General features: G+C 45.3%; 1 pseudogene; it reads left to right on the top strand.

The window, feature by feature from the left end:
- Positions 1–798: 798 nt before the first annotated feature.
- LOC123990530 lies at positions 799–25526 on the top strand (annotated as a pseudogene).
- Positions 25527–25551: the final 25 nt, after the last annotated feature.

The raw sequence follows: 25551 nt of genomic DNA, 5'->3' as shown, positions 1-25551 counted from the left end.
AGTCAGGATTCTAGCAGCCGTATTTAGCACTAACTGAAGTTTATTTAGTGCTTTATCCGGGTAGCCGGAAAGTAGAGCATTGCAGCAGTCTAACCTAGAAGTGACAAAAACATGGATTATTTTTTCTGCATCACTTTTGGACAGAAAGTTTCTGATTTTTGCAATGTTACGTAGATGGAAAAAAGCTGTCCTTGAAATGGTCTTGATACGTTCTTCAAAAGAGAGATCAGGGTCCAGAGTAACGCCGAGGTCCTTCACAGTTTCATTTGAGACGACTGTACAACCATTAAGATTAATTGTCAGATTCAATATTCTAACAGTCCAATTGGCCTTGTCCTAAAAGGAGGGGCAGATATAAAGCTTGGATAGGGGGTATGGGGGTAATTGAACTGATGACTAAGAAAGGGGTCATTCATTTACAGGAAGGAATATGATTTTGCTCTGTCTTATTATAATTGGTGGAGTACATTATTACAATATATTTTAATGTGGGGAATAGCCAAGACTAGGGTTGCCTAAGATTTTACCTGTAGTTTGATTCAGGGCATTACCATGTTCTGTTTATAAATAACCGTACACTATCAGAATTCAGCATTTTACTTGACTTTTTGCTTTAATTGAAAAAAATGTGTTAATGTGTGTTACTATCTTAAATGTGGCATAACCCGATGGTTGTATTACCACATTGTAATACAGCGTCTTCAAACGAGAGTTTATTGTTAAAGCCATAATGTAGCATCACTTATCACAATTAATACCAATAATAAAAGATGAGTGCTATATTTTCCCTCTGTAAGTATGGCTGCTTGGGGTCTGTCTGTGACAGTGGAGGAGCTTGGCCTTGAGGCTACACCCTTCAAAGTTAGCGTGACCTCAGACCTGCACATTGGTGGTGTTGTATTCAGAATTGTGGAGAAGACACGTGAGTTCCCTACCAACGTACACTTCAACTTCCATCTTGGGACTATATTTAAGATACATATATTTTTAGATTGCATATGAGTATCTATTTTGTCATTTCTCAGCGTTGTTGATATCTTTTAATTGCGGGGTGTAGTAAGTGATTATAGATGTACTCCACAATCTGTAAATCAGAACATGAATATTGATTTCAAAACTAAGATTCAAAGTGTCTATGAGACACGCCATAAATGTGTTAATATAAAGCACTGACAGACTCCTCTGTCCACCCCAGAGATAAACTGGTTGTGGGAGCAGAAGCAGCAGTAGCTGCTCCAGCTCTCGTGGACCCTTGAGAAGTATGAGATCCATGCCGATGTTCACCTGAGCCCCCCCCAGCACAAGCCCCTGACACTGGGCCTACCCAACGGAACCACTCTGAGGCTGCAGGCCTGCTTCTCTCGTCCAGTCTTCCAAACTGTTATGGGAGTCTGTCGTCTGCTGAGTAAGTACATGTATGAGGAGTTCCTACCTAAATAAACGTAAGAAGTTATTGTTGCAGATATTATTGTAATTGGAACACATAAAAGCAGAACATTATCTACAGTAACAAACATGATACAACATCAGGTAGAATAACTAAATTCCCTGTTACACCTGGACGCATCAATGAAGATTACATGGGTACTATCCTATGGAACCGCTGGTGGAAATGAAGGAGAGGAACAACCAAATATAATAAGACAAGGGGGGGTGCAGGGGCTACATTAAGTTCTCAGCAGAGAGGTTGCTCTCAAAGTAGTCGAGGAATGGCTGCCAGACCTTGTAAAACTAACTTTTGAGTGGAGCCACGAGTGAAATATTTGAGCTTTGAGATGGGCCATAACATTCCATAACCCAGTGAGCATGTGATGGCTTGGTATCGGACTTCCAATTAAAAACAAGAAGGCATAAAAATTGTGGTTGAAATCAATGATGTATATAAACCCTGGATTGCTGATGCTACGTATGTATTGGCCAATTAGTTATATATGAAACAATCAAATATTCTGGTAAATGTTTTTATACACTGACCAAAAATATAAATGCAAAGTGTAACAAATTAAAATACTTTACTGAGTTACAGTTCACATAAGCAAATCAGTCCATTAAAATAAATTCAATAGGCCCTAATCTCCTGTGTGGATTTCACATTTCTGGGAATACAGATATGCATCTAATGGTCACAGATACCTTTTAAAAAATGTCTTCAATGGCTTTGTGAACACCATCTACTGCATCTTGCCTATGCTGTTCTGTACCATCACTCATTCATATATCTTTATGTACATATTCTTTATCCCTTTACACTTGTGTGTATAAGGTAGTAGTTGTGGAATTGTTAGGTTAGATTACTCGTTTGTTATTACTGCATTGTCGGAACTAGAAGCACAAGCTTTTCTCTACACTCGCATTGACATCTGCTAACCATATGTATGTGACAAATAAAATGTGATTTGAAGTTGCTGAATATTGGCGGGAACAGGAACACGCTGCCGTACACGTCGATCCAGAGCATCCCAAACATGCTCAATGGATAACATGTCTGGTGAGTATGCAGGCCATGAAAAAATTGGGCCATTTTCAGCTTCCAGGAATTGTGCACAGATTCTCATGACATGGGGCCGTGCATTATCATGCTGAAACGTGAGGTGATGGCGGCAGATGATTGACACGACAATGGGCCTCAGGATCTCGTCAAGGTATCTCTGTGCATTCAAATTGCCATTGATAAAATGTAAAATGCCTGTCCATATCATAACCCCACCGCCACCATGGGGGACTCTGTTTACAATGTTGACATCAGCAAACCGCACGCCCACATGACATCATCTGTCCGGTACAGTTGAAACCGGGATTCATACTTGAAGAGCACACTTCTCCACCATGCCAGTGGTCATCGTAGGTGAGCATTTGTCCACTGAAGTGGGTTACATTGCCAAACTTCTGTCAGGTCAAGACCCTGGGTAGGATGACAAGCAGGCAGATGAGCTTCCTTGAGACGGTTTATGACAGTTTGTGCAGAAGTTCTTTGGTTGTGCAAACCCACAGTTTCATCAGCTGTCTGGGTGATTGGTCTCAGACCATCCTACATGTGAAGAAGTCACATGTGGAGGTGCTGGGCTGGCGTGGTTACACGTGGTCTGAGATTTTGAGGCCGGTTGGATGTACTGCCAAATTTGCTGTTTTAATCAGCTTCTTGATATGCCACACCTGTCAGATGAATGGCTTGGCTTGTCTTGGAAAAGGAAAAATACTCACTCACCGGTATGTAAACAAGTTTGTGCACAAAATTCAAGCAAAATAAGGTTTTTGAGCATATGGAACATTTCTGGGATCTTTTATTTCAGCACATTAAACATGGGACTAACACTTTACATGTTTCGTTTATATTTTTAGCTCACATAGTACGTTTTTTCATGTTTTATTTGTTTGTTTAATATAATGTAAAAGTATGCATTAAGGTGTCTAATAGAATAAACGTGGCAAAAACCAATTTCCATAGCTTGATAGGGGAGTGCCAAGATGGAGGCGCGGTGGTTTCAAAACAGCGCTGTCTGTCAGAAATCTAGTGTATATATAAAACATTTAGTAACATAGACACAATAAAAATGAAAATTTTTCCACATATTTTTACATTTTATTTAACCAGGTAGGCCAGTTGAGAACAAGTTATCATTTACAACTGTGACCTGGCCAAAATAATGCAAAGCAGTGTGATTAAAAACAACAACACAGTTACACATAAACAAACTTACAGTCAATAATACAATAGAAAAATCACAGTGTGTTCAAATGTACAGTGTGTTCAAATGTAGTAGAGTAGGGAGGTAAGGCAATAAATAGGCCATAGAGGTGAAATAATTACAATTTAGAAATAATTACAATTTAGTATTAACACTGGAGTGATAGATATGCAGATGATGATGTGCAAGTTGAGATTCTGGGGTGCAAAAGAGCAAGAGGATAAATAGCAATATGGGGATGAGGTAGTTGGGTGCGCTATTTACAGATTGGCTGTGTACAGGTACAGTGATCGGTAAGCTGCTCCGACAGCTGATGCTTAAAGTTAGAGAGGGAGATATAAGACTCCAGCTTCAGTGATTTTTGCAATTCGTTCCAGTCATTGGCAGCAGAGAACTGGAAGGAAAGGCGGCCAAAGTAAGTGTTGGCTTTGGGGATGACCAGTGAAATATACCTGCTGGAGCGCGTGCTATGGGTTGGTGTTGCTATGGTGACCAGTGAGCTGAGATAAGGCAGGGCTTTACCTAATAAAGACTTAGATGACCTGGAGCCAGTGGGTTTGGCAACGATTATGTAGTGAGGGCCAGCCAACGAGAGCATACAGGTCGCAGTGGTGGGTAGTATATGGTGCTTTGGTGACAAAACGGATGTCACTGTATTAGACTACAACCAGTTTGCTGAGTAGAGTGTTGGAGGCTATTTTGTAAATGACATCGCCAAAGTCAAGGATCGGTAGGATAGTCAGTTTTACGAGGGTATATTTGGCGGCATGAGTGAAGGAGGCTTTGCTGTGAAATTGGAAGCTGATACTAGATTTAATTTTGGATTGGAGATGCTTAATGTGAGTCTGGAAGGAGAGTTTACAGTCTAACCAGACACCTAGATATTTGTAGTTGTCCACATATTCTAAGTCAGAACCGTCCAGAGTAGTGATGCTAGTCGGGCGGGCGGGTGTGGGCAGTAATCGGTTGAAGAGCATGCATTTAGTTTCACTAGCATTTAAAAGCAGTTGGAGGCCACGGAAGGAGTGTTGTATGCCATTGAAGCTTGTTTGGAGGTTTGTTAACACAGTGTCCAAAGAAAGGCCAGATGTATACAGAATGGTGTCGTCTGGGTAGAGTTGGATCAGAGAATCACCAGCAGCAAGAGCGACATCATTGATATATACTGAGAAAAGAGTCAGCCCGAGAATTGAACCCTGTGGCACACCCATAGAGACAGCAACAGGTCCAGACAACAGACCCTCCGATTTGACACAATGAACTCTGTCTGCGAAGTAGTTGGTGAACAAGGCGAGGCAGTCATTTGAGAAGCCAAGGCTATTGAGTCTGCCGATAAAAATGCGGTGATTGACTGAGACGAAAGCCTTGGCCAGGTCGCTGAAAACAGCTGCACAGTACAGTCTTTTATCGATGGCGGTTAGGATATCATTTAGGACCTTGATCGTGGCTGAGATGTACCAATGACCAGCTCGGAAACCAGATTGCATAGTGGAGAATGTGCGGTGGGATTTGAAATGGTCGGTGATCTGTTTGTTAACTTGGCTTTCAAAGATTTTTAGAAAGGCGTGGCAGGATGGATATATGTATATAACAGTTTGGGACTAGAGTGAAGAAGAAGGGGATGACCACGGCAGCTTTCCAATCTTTGGGGATCTCAGACGATGCGAAAGATTGAATAGGCTAGTAATAACGGTTGCAACAATTTCGGTGGATAATTTTAGAAAGAGATTGTCTAGCCCAGCTATAACATACCTCCTCAGTGTAATCCCTCTTCCCTTTTCGGGAGAATGGTTCAAGAAGTTTGTTACTTTTTTCAGGAAGTTTCTCTGGCGAGAGAAAGAAACCCCCTTGAGTCAGCCATTCAAAATGATCATTGGACAGAAATAGAGGTGGCCTGGGCCTTCCTGATATTCAGAAAAAACTATTTGTTATTTATTGCAAGGTACCCTCTTAAATGGGCTTATAACAACAATCCCACTCCTTGGAAGGTCATAGAACAAGAGGTCTTTGACATTAACAAATGTTTGTTGTCTCTGCGGGCCCTGTGGTACAATCCAAAGTACTGGGAAGGAATAAAGAATCTCATTTTAAAATGTTTCTGTGAGATTATACATACATACAACTTTGAGCTTTGTTGGAATCATTCTTCCCAAGCCCCTCTTTGGTCAAATTGGGGTTTGTTGAATAATGGAAAACCTTGTGGTAAATAGAGAATTTATTTGATGAGAACAATATGGGATCATTTGAACAAATCAGAAATGAATGACATTTTCCCAATAAAGTCTTCCTACTCTACTTACAAATAAGGTCACATTTTTCTAAACATGTGGGAGAGAAGATCTCCAAAGTCTACTGAATTGGAAAACTGAAATGTTAAGTACAATAGTCACTTAGCTAATCAATTTGATCAAATCCTTTCTCACTCCAGATCTTGTGTATGCCACGTGTAGAATTGTGCTGGGAGAATGATTTAGGTGTCCACCTTTCTTCTCAAACATGGGAACATATCTGGAAAGAAATTATGTTTTGAATAATTGTATCCATTTCAAATTTCTGTATAGAGAATATTTGACCCCTAGGAAATTGAAACTCATGCAAACCTTCTGTGTCTGACAAATGTTGGCACTGTTGTAGGGGCTATGGACAATTTATACATATGGTCTGGAAATGCCCTAAATGTATTCGATATTGGTCCATGGTATTGAAATCATTTTTAGTCATTACCGGAATACAGGAATACAGTGCATTTGGAAAGTATTCAGATCCCTCAACTTTTTTCCACATGTTGTTATGTTTACAGTTTTTTTCTAAAATTGATTAAATATGTTTTTCCCCCTTATCAATCTACACACAATACCAGATGATTACAAAGCAAAAACAGGCTTTCAGAAATTTTTGCAAATGTATTAAAAATAAAAAACTGAAACACCTTATTTACATAAGTATTCAGACCCTTTACTCAGAAATCTCACCTCCAATCTCACCTCCCATGAATGCTTTACATGGTCAAGAGTGGGGCATATCATATTCTGAATAATGTCTTACACCATAGAAAGACTGTATGTCCCTTTACATGCGGATCCAGGATCAAACATGCATCAAGCCAGCTGGTGGGTGGGAGAGATGGTAAAGAGGGGAAATCTTTTTTTGTAAAGTTGCGAATCTGCAGGTACCTGAAGAAGTGCATCTGGGCTATACAGAGCTCTCTAACTAGAGGTTTATTGTTGCAGGTGTTAATCAGTATTCCCTCGCACTGCTCATTCTCAGACATGCGCCACCCAGAGGAGCGGTCGTTGTTACGGCCGGTGGAGGAGAACAAAAAGAAGAAAGACACGGAGGAGGAAGTAGTAGTATATGATCTAACAAGCCTTCGTATCTCATCAGGTAGGTCCAGTGGAATTGGTGGTACACATCAAATTTCAAAATGGATGGGCAACATTAAGTACAATAGCTTTCGCTGTACAGTACATACCAAATGTCATGTAACATATCCCAACTGCATGTGTAATAACGACAGGTCCAGCTCACACCCTGTCCAATGGCATGCCTGTGCACTTTGCTGACTCACCCCAGACTGAGGCTGTGTATAAGATGTTGTCTGTCAGCCTACCTGCTCCTGAGACTATCACCACGATGCCCCGTCCCACCAGCCTTGTGGACAAGGCCCAAGTTCACAGCAGGTGAGTGTCTGTGTGTTCACAACACACATAGATATGTTTAGGTATGCGTATGTTACTCTGTGTATTGTTAGTAAAAAATAACGGAGTGTAAATTCAATGAATTACATGTGTTTTATTGTGGACTGGATTCGTCTCGTTCTCTGCTCCAACAGGGAGTGCAGGAGCATGACAGGCTGCTGCTACACTTCAAATACTACTGTTTCCATGACCTGCAGCCCAAGGTAGGCCTGCAACATGCCTTCTGAGGGTCTATCAATTATTTCCTTCTTCTACCTCATGGTGGCCATGAATTGTGCTGTGTGTAATCGGTCACTTTATCTACCTTGTCTCCGTCTCCAGTATGACGCAGTCCATCTGACCCAGATGTTTGAGCAGGCTCGCTGGGCCATCTTGTTGGAGGATGTTGGCTGCACAGAGGGAGAGATGATGCTCTTTGCTGCCCTTCAGGTAAACAAACAAGAACTGTCCCCAAAGGTTATTCTCTGTCTATGACACATTGCTCACCTTATCTTTCACACTGTTATACATTTGTGCGTGTGCTATCCTCAGGACCAGATTGGTAAAGGTGTCTCTGTCAGAGCCCCGGCTGATGACATCATGTCCTGCCATGGATGACCTTGACTCCGCCCTTCAGTGTTTGGAGGTGAAGATGGATGCAGAGGAGAGCAGCGCTGAAGACATGCTGGTTAGTCCCTCTGATTCTCCACCATACTGTAGCAGTCTGTAATGGTGATCAGGGCTGGTTTGTAAGGAAGCAAAACAAGTGACATGGAAAAAGTTGAATTGAAACCGCACATGACACAAAATAGACACAGGGTTTTATCTCTTCACAGGAAACAATGAGGGTAGCACCAGAGCTGCATGACTACTTGAACATCTTCCAGGTAAGATGGGTTGAGAACATACATCACTGCTGGCTGGCTGAACGCCCTCTGACTCACATCCATCTTTCTGCCGGTGACCACCTTTTCCTGCCATGGATTTTAGATTGGATATCGATCACACAAGATATATGAGACTCTGATAGTCTGGATTAGTTTTTATAGACACACACACACAAGCAAACACACACTGCGGTTATATTGACATGCTCACTCACACAGACCCACGCGTACCCTTTCCAATGTTGCTGAAAACCCTTAGCATTCTAGTTTGTTTCATCTCACTCTCTCCTAGACCAAAGAAACTGACACTAAAGGGCTATCAGCAGTTCTGGTTCACGTTCAACAACACATCCATCTCCTACTGCAAGAGTAAAGAGGAGAGCCTCACGGAGCCCATTCAGCAGATGAACCTCAAAGGTCATATGTACTGACATTCACTGTGGTGAAAATGCCCACCCACATGCCCATACTCTACATTCAGACCACATTTTCACATAGAACCACAACCACACAAGTTGAAAGGAAGATGTGTAGTACGTAGAGCATCAGAAAGGACATTCTAAATATAATGACGTTTCTTCACTGGTGACTTTATTAACAAGCCAAATGAGTCCAAACTGGTCCCATAAGGAAGTGCTGTGCTCCCCAGGCTGTGAAGTGGTCCCAGACGTTAGTGTGGCTGGTCAGAAGTTCTGCATCAGACTGCTGATTCCTGGGGCTCAGGGCATGAATGAGGTCTACCTACGCTGTGAGAATGGAAGGAACTCAATGATCAGCTCACTCTGTTCGAAGCACTCTTCATATAAGTAAAAAGCTATTCGAATTTGACCACTGATTAATGTACATGTATATACAGTGGGGCAAAAAAGTATTTAGTCAGCCACCAATTGTGCATGTTCTCCCACTTAAAAAAATGAGAGAGGCCTGTAATTTTCATCATAGCTACACATCAACTATGACAGACAAAATAACAAAATAAAATCCAGAAAATCCCATTGTAGGATTTTTACTGAATTTATTTGCAAATTATGGTGGAAAATAAGTATTTGGTCAATAACAAAAGTTTATCTCAATACTTTGTTATATACCCTTTGTTGGCAATGACAGAGGTCAAATGTTTTCTCTAAGTCTTCACAAGGTTTTCACACACTGTTGCTGGTATTTTGGCCCATTCCTCCATGCAGATCTCCTCTAGAGCAGTGATGTTTTGGGGCTGTTGCTGGGCAACACAGACTTTCAACTCCCTACAAAGATTTTTATGGGGTTGAGAAGCCACTCCTTCGTTGCCCGGGCGGTGTGTTTGGGATCATTGTCATGCTGAAAGACCCAGCCACATTTCATCTTCAATGCCCTTGCTGATGGAAGGAGGTTTTCACTCGAAATCTCACGATACATGGCCCCATTCATTCTTTCCTTTACACGGATCAGTCGTCCTGGTCCCTTTGCAGAAAAACAGCCCCAAAGCATGATGTTTCCACCCCCATGCTTCACAGTAGGTATGGTGTTCTTTGGATGCAACTCAGCATTCTTTGTCCTCCAAACACGACGAGTTGAGTTTTTACCAAAAAGTTCTATTTTGGTTTCATCTGACCATATGACATTCTCCCAATCTTCTTTTGGATCATCCAAATGCTCTCTAGCAAACTTCAGACGGGCCTGGACATGTACTGGCTTAAGCAGGGGGACACGTCTGGCACTGCAGGATTTGAGTCCCTGGTGGCGTAGTGTTTTACTGATGGTAGGCTTTGTTACTTTGGTCCCAGCTCTCTGCAGGTCATTCACTAGGTCCCCCCGTGTGGTTCTGGGATTTTTTCTCACCGTTCTTGTGAGATCTTGCGTGGAGCCCCAGATCGAGGGAGATTATCAGTGGTCTTGTATGTCTTCCATTTCCTAATAATTGCTCCCACAGTTGATTTCTTCAAACCAAGCTGCTTACCTATTGCAGATTCAGTCTTCCCAGCCTGGTGCAGGTCTACAATTTTGTTTCTGGTGTCCTTTGACAGCTCTTTGGTCTTGGCCATAGTGGAGTTTGGAGTGTGACTGTTTGAGGTTGTGGACAGGTGTCTTTTATACTGATAACAAGTTCAAACAGGTGCCATTAATACAGGTAACGAGTGGAGGACAGAGGAGCCTCTTAAAGAAGAAGTTACAGGTCTGTGAGAGCCAGACATCTTGCTTGTTTGTAGGTGACCAAATACTTATTTTCCAACATAATTTGCAAATAAATTCATTAAAAATCCTAAAATGTGATTTTCTGGATTTTTTTTCTCATTTCGTCTGTCATAGTTGAAGTGTACCTATGATGAAAATTACAGGCCTCTCTCTCATCTTTTTAAGTGGGAGAACTTGCACAATTGGTGGCTGACTAAATACTTTTTTTGCCCCACTGTAACCTGTCCCAAGGAATAGACCCAACTGCTATGAGAACAGTTTCCTCTTCAGTGTCACCCTGACCCTACATATAAATGTACTATATCCCACTATGCTATGTTTTTTTTCCATCTTTCCATATGTCCATTCCTCCCCCTTCCACTAGGAGCTGCAGTACAGCAGGTGGATGGCAGCTTGCCTCCAAGGGGAAGACCCTAGCAGACAGCTCCTTCTCTAATGAGGTGCAGAATATCCAGTCCTTCCTGGCCATGCAGCGAACCACCCCCGGGTCAATGCTGCTCAGACTGATGACATCATCAACACACACGACCTTGTATCCCCACGCTACCACAAAAAGTACAAGTCCAAACAGGTAAGAGTCATGTGATCTGGGCGGAACTCGAATGTATGGTAAGAGAAGCAAACAATACGATTCCGTCTCCATGGCTTGGGGGTAGAAGCTGTTAAGAAGCCCTTTGGACCTCAACCTGGCGCTCCGGTACTGCTTGCCAAGCGGTAGCAGAGAGTACAGTCTATGACTATGGTGGCTGGAGTCTGACAATTTCTATGGCTTGATATGACACTGCCTGATATAGAGGTCCTGGATGGCAGGAAGCTTGGCTCCAGTGATGTACTGGGCCGTACGCACTAACCTCTGTAGTGCCTTGCGGTCAGAGTCCGAGCAGTTGCCATACCAGGCAGCGATGCACCATCTAGATGCAGCTGTAGAACCTTTTGAGGATCTGAGGACCCATGCCAAATCTTTTCAGTCTCCTGAGGGGGAATAGTTTACAGATATCTGCCTTGTCAACACAGCACTAAATCTGATCTCACTTGAAATTACCCAAATTCGACACATTTCCTGTATAAACACGGGTTTAAGGGATGCCATAAAGATGAGGTCCTCGGTGTCACCAACAACCGTCTCATCTGCATGTTTTACTTTTACCTTTATTTAACAAGGCAAGTCAGTTAAGAACAAATTCTTATTTTCAATGACGGCCTAGGAACAGCGGGTTAACTGCCTGTTCAGGGGCTGAACAACAGATTTGTACCTTGTCAGCTCTGGGATTTGAACTTGAAACCTTCAACACCATGAAGCAGTGGAATGTCAACTGAGATATCCAGCAGGTACACGTCTCACGTTCTACCTAATTATGTTTCTTCATGTATCTGTTACTTGGTCTGTATTCTATAAAATATGTAATAATAATAATAATATTTAATTTGTAAATTGCATTTCCCAGGCTCAATGTGCATAAGGTATAAAACAAAACACATAAAAATGAATGTGCGGGTAGAACATTCCAGAGCCGAGAGGCCACATTAAGGCCTGTTGCTGCACCCATGCTGCACAGATTTGTGGACTAGTGTGACCAGGGCCTGTTACCCATTCTGCACAGATTTGTGGACTGGTGTGACCAGAGCCTGTCACCCATGCTGCACAGATTTGTAGACTGGTGTGACCAGGGCCTGTCACCCATGCTGCACAGATTTGTGGACTGGTGTGACCAGGGCCTGTCACCCATGCTGCATAGATTTGTGGACTGGTGTGACCAGGGCCTGTCACCCATGCTGCACAGATTTGTGGACTGGGTGACCAGGGCCTGTCACCCATTCTGCACAGATTTGTGGACTGGTGTGACCAGGGCCTGTCACCCATGCTGCACAGATTTGTGGACTGGTGTGACCAGGGCCTGTCACCCATGCTGCACAGATTTGTAGACTGGTGTGACCAGGGCCTGTCACCCATGCTGCACAGATTTGTAGACTGGTGTGACCAGGGCCTGTCACCCATGCTGCACAGATTTGTAGACTGGTGTGACCAGGGCCTGTCACCCATGCTGTACAGATTTGTAGACTGGTGTGACCAGGGCCTTTCACCCATGCTGCACAGATTTGTAGACTGGTGTGACCAGGGCCTGTCACCCATGCTGCACAGATTTGTAGACTGGTGTGACCAGGGCCTGTCACCCATGCTGCACAGATTTGTAGACTGGTGTGACCAGGGCCTGTCACCCATGCTGCACAGATTTGTGGACTGGTGTGACCAGGGCCTGTCACCCATGCTGCACAGATTTGTAGACTGGTGTGACCAGGGCCTGTCACCCATGCTGCACAGATTTGTGGACTGGTGTGACCAGGGCCTGTCACCCATGCTGCCCAGATTTGTAGACTGGTGTGACCAGGGCCTGTCACCCATGCTGCCCAGATTTGTATACTGGTGTGACCAGGGCCTGTCACCCATGCTGCACAGATTTGTGGACTGGTGTGACCAGGGCCTGTCACCCATGCTGCACAGATTTGTGGACTGGTGTGACCAGGGCCTGTCACCCATGCTGCACAGATTTGTGGACTGGTGTGACCAGGGCCTGTCACCCATGCTGCACAGATTTGTAGACTGGTGTGACCAGGGCCTGTCACCCATGCTGCACAGATTTGTGGACTGGTGTGACCAGGGCCTGTCACCCATGCTGCACAGATTTGTGGACTGGTGTGACCAGGGCCTGTCACCCATGCTGCACAGATTTGTAGACTGGTGTGACCAGGGCCTGTCACCCATGCTGCACAGATTTGTAGACTGGTGTGACCAGGGCCTGTCACCCATGCTGCACAGATTTGTAGACTGGTGTGACCAGGGCCTGTCACCCATGCTGCACAGATTTGTAGACTGGTGTGACCAGGGCCTGTCACCCATGCTGCACAGATTTGTAGACTGGTGTGACCAGGGCCTGTCACCCATGCTGCACAGATTTGTAGACTGGTGTGACCAGGGCCTGTCACCCATGCTGCACAGATTTGTAGACTGGTGTGACCAGGGCCTGTCACCCATGCTGCACAGATTTGTAGACTGGTGTGACCAGGGCCTGTCACCCATGCTGCACAGATTTGTGGACTGGTGTGACCAGGGCCTGTTACCCATTCTGCACAGATTTGTGGACTGGTGTGACCAGGGCCTGTCACCCATGCTGCACAGATTTGTAGACTGGTGTGACCAGGGCCTGTCACCCATGCTGCACAGATTTGTAGACTGGTGTGACCAGGGCCTGTCACCCATGCTGCACAGATTTGTAGACTGGTGTGACCAGGGCCTGTCACCCATGCTGCACAGATTTGTAGACTGGTGTGACCAGGGCCTGTCACCCATGCTGCACAGATTTGTAGACTGGTGTGACCAGGGCCTGTCACCCATGCTGCACAGATTTGTAGACTGGTGTGACCAGGGCCTGTCACCCATGCTGCACAGATTTGTAGACTGGTGTGACCAGGGCCTGTCACCCATGCTGCACAGATTTGTAGACTGGTGTGACCAGGGCCTGTCACCCATGCTGCACAGATTTGTAGACTGGTGTGACCAGGGCCTGTCACCCATGCTGCACAGATTTGTGGACTGGTGTGACCAGGGCCTGTCACCCATGCTGCACAGATTTGTGGACTGGTGTGACCAGGGCCTGGTTTCCCGATAGCAATGGAACTTAGGCTTACGAGTATTTTAAAGATGCAGCTTTCCTATAAAGGCCAAAGATTTAACATGTGTTACCCAAAACACCATGCAGAGAGAACGGTCAGTCGCTACGTGCGTCATTAAGGAATGTGTCGATACTGATAGGTTCGAAAGAAAAGCAGTGCTGCTCTCAGATCCGCTTTCTCCATTTAAATCTTACCTTAATATTATTCCACAATACTGACGATGGATCAGCTCCTAGAGAGATATTAACACCTATGGTTGCAAATATTGAGGTGGCTTATTCTAATGCTAACCTTGTAATAATGCCCTTAATTAGGATTTGGCACATCATTGCGCACGTTAGGCTACATATCATGAAATATATTGAGGCAAAAATGACAGAAAGTAGCCAAATAATAAATAAACAAACTTGAATGAATATGAAATACTGGCCTATGTAGCTTGTACTGTAGGTAGTGTTGAGTCTTTACTATCATTAAATTGAAGACTTAGTTTTTATCAAAGATTCTCTGTAATTAGTGTATTATGCGATCAAACTGATTAATCATTTAACCGTAATTAACTAGTAAGTCGGGCACCAAAGAAAATATTCAGATTACAAAGGTATAATTTCCCAATATAACCTTTCAGATAGTTTTATATCTGATCAATAGTCTTCTGATTAATTAATGATCTATTTGACCTCGCGTTAGTTCCATTCCAAACGTCGTAAATGGTTGGTTATCTGCACGAACCCAGTCTTCACTATGAGTCATCCATACATCAATTGTCTTAAATAATTTCTTTATTACTAACTAAGTAATTCACAGAAATGCATAAACAAAATAACAAGGTAAATATGGTTACAAGAAATGGGCTAAACCGGCATCACGGCTTGTTAGACAAAAGGGAAGTGGGTGTAGACTAAGAAGTCACTACAGAGTTAATAATTATAACAATTGAAATGCTAATCCTTTACACATGAATGCTCACTCATTCAATCAATATATATATTTACGGTCAGTGTGTCGTCTTGATCGCTGTTGAAAAGTTTGTTTCTTTTGTAGAATTGCCTGTCTCTCTCTCTCTCTCTCTCTCTCTCTCTCTCTCTCTCTCTCTCTCTCTCTCTCTCTCTCTCTCTCTCTCTCTCTCTCTCTCTCTCTCTCTCTGTGTGTTTTGGTTATAGTAGATAGTTCAGAGTGACATTCATTCAAGTTGTTGTAGAATGGATGTTTCAGCGGTTGTCGTTCTTCACGTTCAATGATACCGAATTCCTTGCTGCAGACTAGTAATTAATATCAAAGACTTGTTCTTATTCTGTCGGTATTGATAGTCTAAGAGTTTAACCACGTGGTATGGTTAAAATATTCAGCAATGGTCTGCAACCTTTGTACTCCTGTGATTAAGAGAAACATGGTCTGCCTGAGGATTTCTCAAAGTTGGGTTTTGTTCGGAATTGCAGAAAAGGGGCTGTCCCAGGATGCCTGACCCCAATTGGGCTCATGGGCGGTCCTCTGATTTAGTTAAACTCAAAAGGGAATTGGAGTTTCCTTCATTAAACATTCCAAAATCATATTACACAATTTTACAAACAGTATCATACTCACTCATTCATCTTATACAACAATAAGAAATAAACCTCATATCTGAGGCTATTATATAAACAGCGTTATGGTAATGTGGCCACACCGTCTCCCATGAGCTTCCCCAAGTTGTAACAAACGGACCAGTTAGTAGCTCCATTCTTCACCGATCTTTTATACCTTCTCCGGAACATGAAATTTGTTCGGACCTCAAGTTCTGTGAGGTGGAAGAAATTCCTATGTTCTCTATGAAAATGTACTCTGTCTCTTATACTGTGGCCATGAGGCAGGGTCTTCTCATCAGGAATTTACAACCTCTCTCTGACCACAGCAGTCTGGTTGTAGAAGCAGAGAGCGGGGGATGGTGCTCGCTGTACCCAAAGAGGGCAACGTCATGACAGTAGGCTACTTATATTTTAATGCAGTGATCTCAGTTTTTCATTTGAAGCATCTTTTTGTTCTTCTCTTGTTTGTAACAATTGCAAAGACATTGGCAGCTTTGTATTTGTCGTCGACTTCGTTGTGAAGTTATGGGTGGTCACCGAGAGACAGATAAACATATTTATTTTATGTTTAGCAGTGATCTTCTGTGTATAAAGTGATGCAGTAAGGGGGAAAATGCATCTAACAACTCACTTAGCTGTTATAATAATACATGGGACTCACTGCACTTTTCAATTACCCAAAATCGCTTTACAGTTGTAGAAAGGAAATGAAAAACAGGAGTCAAAACAAAACATCAGAATATGAGTAAAGAGAGGGGCTGGCTCAAAGAAGGGAAAGAGTGTGATGTATCAGTATGGGGAGGGGAGTATTGGGATTTGGATACAAACCTGGTTTAGGATAAGGGGTGGGATTGGTCGTTAGATGTGAACCCGGTTTAAGGTAAGGGGTAGAGTAAGGGTTAGGTGCTGCTCAGTATGTTGAAAAAAGGAGTGTCTTTGTAGTGTATTTCTTAGCTTGTGTGTGTGTGTGTGTGTGTGTGTGGAGGGGGGAGGGGCTTAAGGGTAGGCCTTATCAAAGAGGTGGGGCTTTAGGAGAGACTGAAAGATAGTGATGGACTCATGGATGGCTAGAGGGAGGAGTTCCAGAGCCCAGGAGAAACCCTGGAGAAGGCCCTGTCGCCGAAGTTCTGGAGCTTTGGTGGAACCGAGTGCGTGTGTGGGTTGGCAGGGGAAATGAAGGTCTGAGAGGATCTTGTAATCGGCGTTGGGAGACTGGGAACCAGTGAAGTTGATGGAAGAACAGGGGGGAGATGTGCTGCCAGGACTGTGGGTGAGGAGTCGGGCTGCAGGGTTTTGAAGATTTTGGAGCTTATGGAGGGAGCTTGAGTTGATGCCGGAGAGAAATGAATTGTAGTAGTCAAGACGGAAGGAGATGAATGCATGTATGCAGGTTTCAGGGGCAGGACGGGAGAGGGAGGACCTGACTTTGGCAATGTTGTGGAGGTGGAAGAATGAGGATTTGACAGTCTCTTATTTGGTGCCTATGAGGAGTTCCATTTTATCACTGTTGAGCTTGAGGAAGTTTTTTTACATTTATGTTTTTATTGCAGAGAGGCAGGATTCAATGTGGGTTAGAGGTGGGTTGACGAGGACTCCCGAGTTTGTACAGTGGTCTAAGGCACTGTATCGCAGTGTTGCGGCGTCACTACAGCCTTGGGTTTGATCCCAGGCTGTGTCACAACCGGCCGTGAAAAGTTCTGGGTTGTCAGTAGAATGGCCTTAGTGAAGAGCTCAGTGACTTTCAACGTGGCACCGTCATAGGATGCCACCTTTCCAACGAGTCAGTTCATCAAATTCCTGGTCTGCTGGAGCTGCCCCGGTCAACTGTAAGTGCTGTTATTGTGAAGTGGAAATGTCTAGGAGCAACAACGGCTCAGCCGCAAAGTGGTAAGCCACACAAGCTCACAGAACGGGGCCGCCGAGTGCTGAAGCGCTTAGCGTATAAAAATCATCTGTCCTCTGTGAGGTTGCCAGCTTTGGTGAAGGTGGATTTGGTGCCTATGAGGAGTTCCATTTTATCACTGTTGAGCTTGAGGAAGTTTTTTTGCATTTATGTTTTTATTGCAGAGAGGCAGGATTCAATGGAACACTCACTACAGAGTTCCAAACTGTCTCTAGAAGCAACGTCAGCACAAGAACTGTTCGTCAGAAACTTCATGAAATGGGGTTCCATGGCCGAGCAGCTGCACACAAGCCTAAGGTCACAATGCGCAACTCCAAGCATCGGCTGGAGTGGTGTAAAGCTCGCCGCCTTTGGTCTCTGGAGCAGTGGAAACACGTTCTCTGGAGTGATGAATCACGTTTCACCATCTGGCAGTCCGACGGACTGGTTTGGCGGATGCCAGGAGAACGCTACCTGCCCGAATGAATAGTGCCAACTGTAATGTTTAGTGGAGAGGGAATAATGGTCTGGGGCTGTTTTTCATTATTCAGGCTAGGCCCCTTATTTCTAGTGAAGAGACACATTAACACTACAGCATATAATGGCATTCTAGATGATTCTGTGCTTCCAACTTTGTGGCAACAGTTTAGGGAAGGCCCTTTCCTGTTTTAGCATGACAATACTCCCCTGCACAAAGCGAGGTCCATACAGAAATGGTTTGTCGAGATCAGTGTGGAAGAGCTTCACTGGCCTGCACAGAGCCATGACCACAACCATCGAACACCTATGGATTGAATTGGAACGCCAACTGCGAGCCAGGCCTAATCGCCCAACATCAGTGCCCGATCTCACTAATGCTCCCCACAGCAATGTTCCAACATCTAGTGTAAAGCCATCCCAGAAGAGTGAAGGCTGTAATAGCAGCAATGGGAGACCAACTCCATTTTTAATGCCCATGATTTTCGACATCCAGGTGTCTACACCTGCATTGCTTGCTGTTTGGGGTTTTAGGCTGGGTTTCTGTACAGCACTTTGAGATATAAGCTGATCTAAGAAGGGCTATATACGTTGATTTGATTTGATCCACATACTTTTCGTAATGTAGTGTATTTTTGTGTGTCATCTGCATAAATATTAAAGTTTCATCCAGATCTTCAGATTAGTATGCCAAGTGCTAGCATGTATATAGAGAACAAGAGTGGCCCCCAGAACAGAGTGTCATGTTTTGTCATTTATTATCTTGTCTTGTCCCTGTGCTTCCCATTCTATTCGTTTCCCTCTGCTGGTCTTATTAGGTTCTTTCCCTCTTTCTATCCCTCTCTCTCCCCCTCCCTCTCTCACTCTCTCGCTCTCTCTTCTCTCTATCGTTCCGTTCCTGCTCCCAGCTGTTCCTATTCCCCTAATCAATCATTTAGTCTTCCCACACCTGTTCCCGATCCTTTCCCCTGATTAGAGTCCCTATTTCTTCCTTTGTGTTCCGTTCCTGTCCTGTCGGTTCCTTGTCTAGAATTCACCGTGCTGTGTTTGTGTATCGCCCTGTCGTGTCGTGTTTTCCTCAGATGCTGCGTGGTGAGCAGGTGTCTGAGTCTGTCTGGTTCAAGTGCCTTCCCGAGGCAACCTGCTGTTCACCTGCTGTTCAAGATCGAGTCTCCAGTTTGTCCTCGTCATTTCGAGTGAAAGTTGTGTTTTTTGTTTGTATTTACTTTACTGGATTAAAGACTCTGTTTTCGCCAAGTCGCTTTTGGGTCCTCTTTCACCTGCATGACAGAAGGAACCGACCAAGGAATGGACCCAGCGACTTCAGACGCTCGTTACACTGCCGTCGAGATCCAAGGAGCCATGCTCGGCAGACACGAGCAGGAATTGTCTGCTGCTCGCCATGCCGTGGAGAACCTGGCCGCTCAGGTTTCCGACCTCTCTGGACAGTTCCAGAGTCTACGTCTCGTGCCACCTGTTACTTCCTGGCTGCCGAGCCTCCAGAACCTAGGGTTAATAACCCACCTTGCTACTCCGGGCAGCCCACTGAGTGCCGCTCCTTTCTCACGCAGTGTGAGATTGTGTTCTCTCTCAACCCAACACATACTCTAGAGAGAGCTCGGGTTGCTTACGTCATTTCACTCCTTACTGGCCGGGCTCGAGAATGGGGCACAGCTATCTGGGAGGCAAGGGCTGATTGCTCTAACAAGTTCCAGAACTTTAAAGAGGAGATGATTCGGGTTTTTGACCGTTCAGTTTTTGGTAGGGAGGCTTCTAGGGCCCTGGCTTCCTTATGCCAAGGTGAACGGTCCATAACGGATTATTCTATTGAGTTTCGCACTCTTGCTGCCTCTAGTGAGTGGAACGAGCCGGCGCTGCTCGCTCGTTTTCTGGAGGGACTCCACGCAGTGGTTAAGGATGAGATTCTCTCCCGGGAGGTTCCTTCAGATGTGGACTCTTTGATTGCTCTCGCCATCCGCATAGAACGACGGGTAGATCTTCGTCACCGGGCTCGTGGAAGAGAGCTCGCATCAACGGTGTTTCCCTGCTCCGCATCGCAACCATCTCCCTCCTCTGGCTCAGAGACTGAGCCCATGCAGCTGGGAGGGATTCGCATCTCGACTAAGGAGAGGGAACGGAGGATCACCAACCGCCTGTGCCTCTATTGCGGAGTTGCTGGACATTTTGTTAATTCATGTCCAGTAAAAGCCAGAGCTCATCTGTAAGCGGAGGGCTACAGGTGAGCGCAACTACTCAAGTCTCTCCATCAAAATCCTGTACTACTTTGTCGGTCCATCTACGCTGGACCGGTTCGGGTGCTACATGTAGTGCCTTGATAGACTCTGGGGCTGAGGGTTGTTTCATGGACGAAGCATGGGTTCGGAAACATGACATTCCTTTCAGAGAGTTAGAGAAGCCTACGCCCATGTTCGCCTTAGATGGTAGTCATCTTCCCAGTATCAGATTTGAGACACTACCTTTAACCCTCACAGTATCTGGTAACCACAGTGAGACTATTTCTTTTTGATTTTCCGTTCACCGTTTACACCTGTTGTTTTGGGTCATCCCTGGCTAGTATGTCATAATCCTTCTATTAATTGGTCTAGTAATTCTATCCTATCCTGGAACGTTTCTTGTCATGTGAAGTGTTTAATGTCTGCCATCCCTCCCGTTTCTTCTGTCCCTACTTCTCAGGAGGAACCTGGCGATTTGACAGGAGTGCCGGAGGAATATCATGATCTGCGCACGGTCTTCAGTCGGTCCCGAGCCAACTCCCTTCCTCCTCACCGGTCGTATGATTGTAGTATTGATCTCCTTCCGGGGACCACTCCTCCTCGGGGTAGACTATACTCTCTGTCGGCTCCCGAACGTAAGGCTCTCGAGGATTATTTGTCTGTGTCTCTTGACGCCGGTACCATAGTGCCTTCTTCCTTCCGGCCGGGCGGGGTTCTTTTTGTTAAGAAGAAGGACGGTACTCTGCGCCCTGCGTGGATTATCGAGGGCTGAATGACATAACGGTTAAGAATCGTTATCCGCTTCCCCTTATGTCATCAGCCTTCGAGATTCTGCAGGGAGCCAGGTGCTTTACTAAGTTGGACCTTCGTAACGCTTACCATCTCGTGCGCATCAGAGAGGGGGACGAGTGGAAAACGGCGTTTAACACTCCGTTAGGGCATTTTGAGTACCGGGTTCTGCCGTTCGGTCTCGCCAATGCGCCAGCTGTTTTTCAGGCATTAGTTAATGATGTTCTGAGAGACATGCTGAACATCTTTGTTTTTGTCTATCTTGACGATATCCTGATTTTTCTCCGTCACTCGAGATTCATGTTCAGCACGTTCGACGTGTTCTACAGCGCCTTTTAGAGAATTGTCTCTACGTAAAGGCTGAGAAGTGCTCTTTTCATGTCTCCTCCGTTACTTTTCTCGGTTCCGTTATTTCCGCTGAAGGCATTCAGATGGATTCCGCTAAGGTCCAAGCTGTCAGTGATTGGCCCGTTCCAAGGTCACGTGTCGAGTTGCAGCGCTTTTTAGGTTTCGCTAATTTCTATCGGCGTTTCATTCGTAATTTCGGTCAAGTTGCTGCCCCTCTCACAGCTCTTACTTCTGTCAAGACGTGTTTTAAGTGGTCCGGTTCCGCCCAGGGAGCTTTTGATCTTCTAAAAGAACGTTTACGTCCGCTCCTATCCTCGTTACTCCTGACGTCACTAGACAATTCATTGTCGAGGTTGACGCTTCAGAGGTAGGCGTGGGAGCCATTCTATCCCAGCGCTTCCAGTCTGACGATAAGGTTCATCCTTGCGCTTATTTTCTCATCGCCTGTCGCCATCTGAGCGCAACTATGATGTGGGTAACCGTGAACTGCTCGCCATCCGCTTAGCCCTAGGCGAATGGCGACAGTGGTTGGAGGGGCGACCGTTCCTTTTGTCGTTTGGACAGACCATAAGAACCTTGAGTACATCCGTTCTGCCAAACGACTTAATGCCCGTCAAGCTCGTTGGGCGTTGTTTTTCGCTCGTTTCGAGTTTGTGATTTCTTACCGTCCGGGTAGCAAGAACACCAAGCCTGATGCCTTATCCCGTCTGTTTAGTTCTTCTGTGGCTTCTACTGATCCCGAGGGATTCTTCCTTATGGGCGTGTTGTCGGGTTAACAGTCTGGGGAATTGAAAGACAGGTTAAGCAAGCACTCACGCACACTCGTCGCCGCGCGCTTGTCCTAGTAACCTCCTTTTCGTTCCTGTTTCCACTCGTCTGGCTGTTCTTCAGTGGGCTCACTCTGCCAAGTTAGCTGGTCATCCCGGTGTTCGAGGCACTCTTGCGTCTATTCGCCAGCGCTTTTGGTGGCCGACTCAGGAGCGTGACACGCGCCGTTTCGTGGCTGCTTGTTCGGACTGCGCGCAGACTAAGTCGGGTAACTCTCCTCCTGCCGGTCGTCTCAGACCGCTCCCCATTCCTTCTCGACCATGGTCTCACATCGCCCTAGACTTCATTACCGGTCTGCCTTTGTCTGCGGGGAAGACTGTGATTCTTACGGTTGTCGATAGGTTCTCTAAGGCGGCACATTTCATTCCCCTCGCTAAACTTCCTTCCGCTAAGGAGACGGCACAAATCATTATCGAGAATGTATTCAGAATTCATGGCCTCCCGTTAGACGCCGTTTCAGACAGAGGCCCGCAATTCACGTCACAGTTTTGGAGGGAGTTCTGTCGTTTGATTGGTGCGTCCGTCAGTCTCTCTTCCGGGTTTCATCCCCAGTCTAACGGTCAAGCAGAGAGGGCCAATCAGACGATTGGTCGCATACTACGCAGCCTTTCTTTCAGAAACCCTGCGTCTTGGGCAGAACAGCTCCCCTGGGCAGAATACGCTCAATTCGCTTCCTTCGTCTGCTACCGGGTTATCTCCGTTTCAGAGTAGTCTGGGTTACCAGCCTCCTCTGTTCTCATCCCAGCTTGCCGAGTCCAGCGTTCCCTCCGCTCAAGCGTTTGTCCAACGTTGTGAGCGCACCTGGAGGAGGGTGAGGTCTGCACTTTGCCGTTACAGGGCACAGACTGTGAGAGCCGCCAATAAACGCAGGATTAAGAGTCCAAGGTATTGTTGCGGCCAGAGAGTGTGGCTTTCCACTCGCAACCTTCCTCTTACGACAGCTTCTCGTAAGTTGACTCCGCGGTTCATTGGTCCGTTCCGTGTCTCCCAGGTCGTCAATCCTGTCGCTGTGCGACTGCTTCTTCCGCGACATCTTCGTCGCGTCCATCCTGTCTTCCATGTCTCCTGTGTCAAGCCCTTTCTTCGCACCCCGTTCGTCTTCCCTCCCCCCTCCCGTCCTTGTCGAGAGCGCACCTATTTACAAGGTACATAAGATCATGGACATGCGTTCTCGGGGACGGGGTCACCAATACTTAGTGGATTGGGAGGGTTACGGTCCTGAGGAGAGGAGTTGGGTTCCGTCTCGGGACGTGCTGGACCGTTCACTCATTGATGATTTCCTCCGTTGCCGCCAGGATTCCTCCTCGAGTGCGCCAGGAGGCGCTCGGTGAGTGGGGGGTACTGTCATGTTTTGTCATTTATTATCTTGTCTTGTCCCTGTGCTTCCCATTCTATTCGTTTCCCTCTGCTGGTCTTATTAGGTTCTTTCCCTCTTTCTATCCCTCTCTCTCCCCTCCCTCTCTCACTCTCTCGCTCTCTCTTCTCTCTATCGTTCCGTTCCTGCTCCCAGCTGTTCCTATTCCCCTAATCAATCATTTAGTCTTCCCACACCTGTTCCCGATCCTTTCCCCTGATTAGAGTCCCTATTTCTTCCTTTGTGTTCCGTTCCTGTCCTGTCGGTTCCTTGTCTAGAATTCACCGTGCTGTGTTTGTGTATCGCCCTGTCGTGTCGTGTTTTCCTCAGATGCTGCGTGGTGAGCAGGTGTCTGAGTCTGTCTGGTTCAAGTGCCTTCCCGAGGCAACCTGCTGTTCACCTGCTGTTCAAGATCGAGTCTCCAGTTTGTCCTCGTCATTTCGAGTGAAAGTTGTGTTTTTTGTTTGTATTTACTTTACTGGATTAAAGACTCTGTTTTCGCCAAGTCGCTTTTGGGTCCTCTTTCACCTGCATGACACAGAGCCCTGTGGAACCCCTTGAGTGACTGTGGCAGGGTTGGATTTATAATTACCAAGAGTCACAAATTCTTGTCTGTCAGTCTCTGTGCCAGAGAATCCAAGCAAGTTCTTACGTCTGCTGATGAGAATCTCATGATTCGGTGTGTCAAATGCTGCTGTCATGCCCAGAAATAAAAGGATACTAGTGTCTCCATCATCAGCTGCCATCAACAAGCTATTTGTTACTTTTACCAGGGCTGTCTTTGTTCTCTGCCATGCACAGAAGCCGGACTAGAAGGGTTCATGCAGATTGTTGGTTGAAAGGTAGTTATGTAGCTGTATTGAGACCACACATACAAGGACCTTTCATAGAAATGGCAAGTTGGAAATTGGTATGTAATTGCTTAGGGTGTTGGGGTCCAGTCCAGGTTTTTTCAATGTTAGTATAATGGAGGCAGTTTTCTGATAAGAATGAGGCTGGATTTAATGATTGCTGTTAGAATAGGGACAGGGGCAGATAGTTTAACTCATAGTTTGGACAATTTCAGAGACAGATGTTGGGGTTGTCAATTAGAATTTGTTTAAACTACAGCTGGGAGGCTCAGTCTGAAGCAGAGGGGCAGGACCTAAGCAAGGTGTAGTTTGTACAGTGCAGTAGTAGTCCTTGATTTTGTATTGGGGAAATTAAATAAAACGGTTGCATTGCTCAATGGAGGGGGTAAAGGATCTGGGGTTTTAACTAATTTCTTTACAACAAAAATCTGGGTTTCCCCTCACTATTTGCAATGAGATCTGTATATTATGACTTGTTACAGTGTTCAGTGTCTCTGTGTGTGTACATCTGACGATATGCCAGGGCCTGGCCCAACTAATTATGACTTGAATGTTTATCTGAAGACCATTAAAGGGATACTTCAGGATTTTGGCAATGAAGCCCTTTATCTACTTCCCAGAGTCACTTGTGGATACCATCTTTATGCTTCTGCGTGCAGTTTGAAGGAATTTGCTAACTAGCATAAGAGCAATTGCAAACTAGCGTTAGCACAATGACTGGAAATCTATGGTAACTGCTAGCATGGTAGTAGATATATACCATATACTTCTAGTAATTGTGCTAACGCTAGTTAGCATTGGCTCGAAAAACTACCTCTAACTTCCTTCATACTGGATGCCGAGATACATTTTTATCCATGAGTTTATATGACTCTGGTGATGTAGAGAAAGGGCTTCATTGCCAAAATCCTCTATTCTTTATTCCAGGTGGCCATCAAGTTCAATGGCAATGTGAACATTGCCTTCAGCTGTGTGACTGCTACCTGCAAGATTGTGCATGAGTACATTGGGGGCGACATCTTCATTACCACACACACCAGAGAGCAGACAGAGGTGTTGAACCAGGAGCTCTTTTACAAGCTGACCGGTGGCCATGAAGCCCTCTAAATATCCATGAGATGAAGCTCTGGAA

This window comes from Oncorhynchus gorbuscha, linkage group LG02 (assembly GCF_021184085.1).
Source record: "Oncorhynchus gorbuscha isolate QuinsamMale2020 ecotype Even-year linkage group LG02, OgorEven_v1.0, whole genome shotgun sequence".
NCBI classification, from domain to species: domain Eukaryota; kingdom Metazoa; phylum Chordata; class Actinopteri; order Salmoniformes; family Salmonidae; genus Oncorhynchus; species Oncorhynchus gorbuscha.
This window is presented reverse-complemented; position numbering and strand designations above follow the sequence as displayed.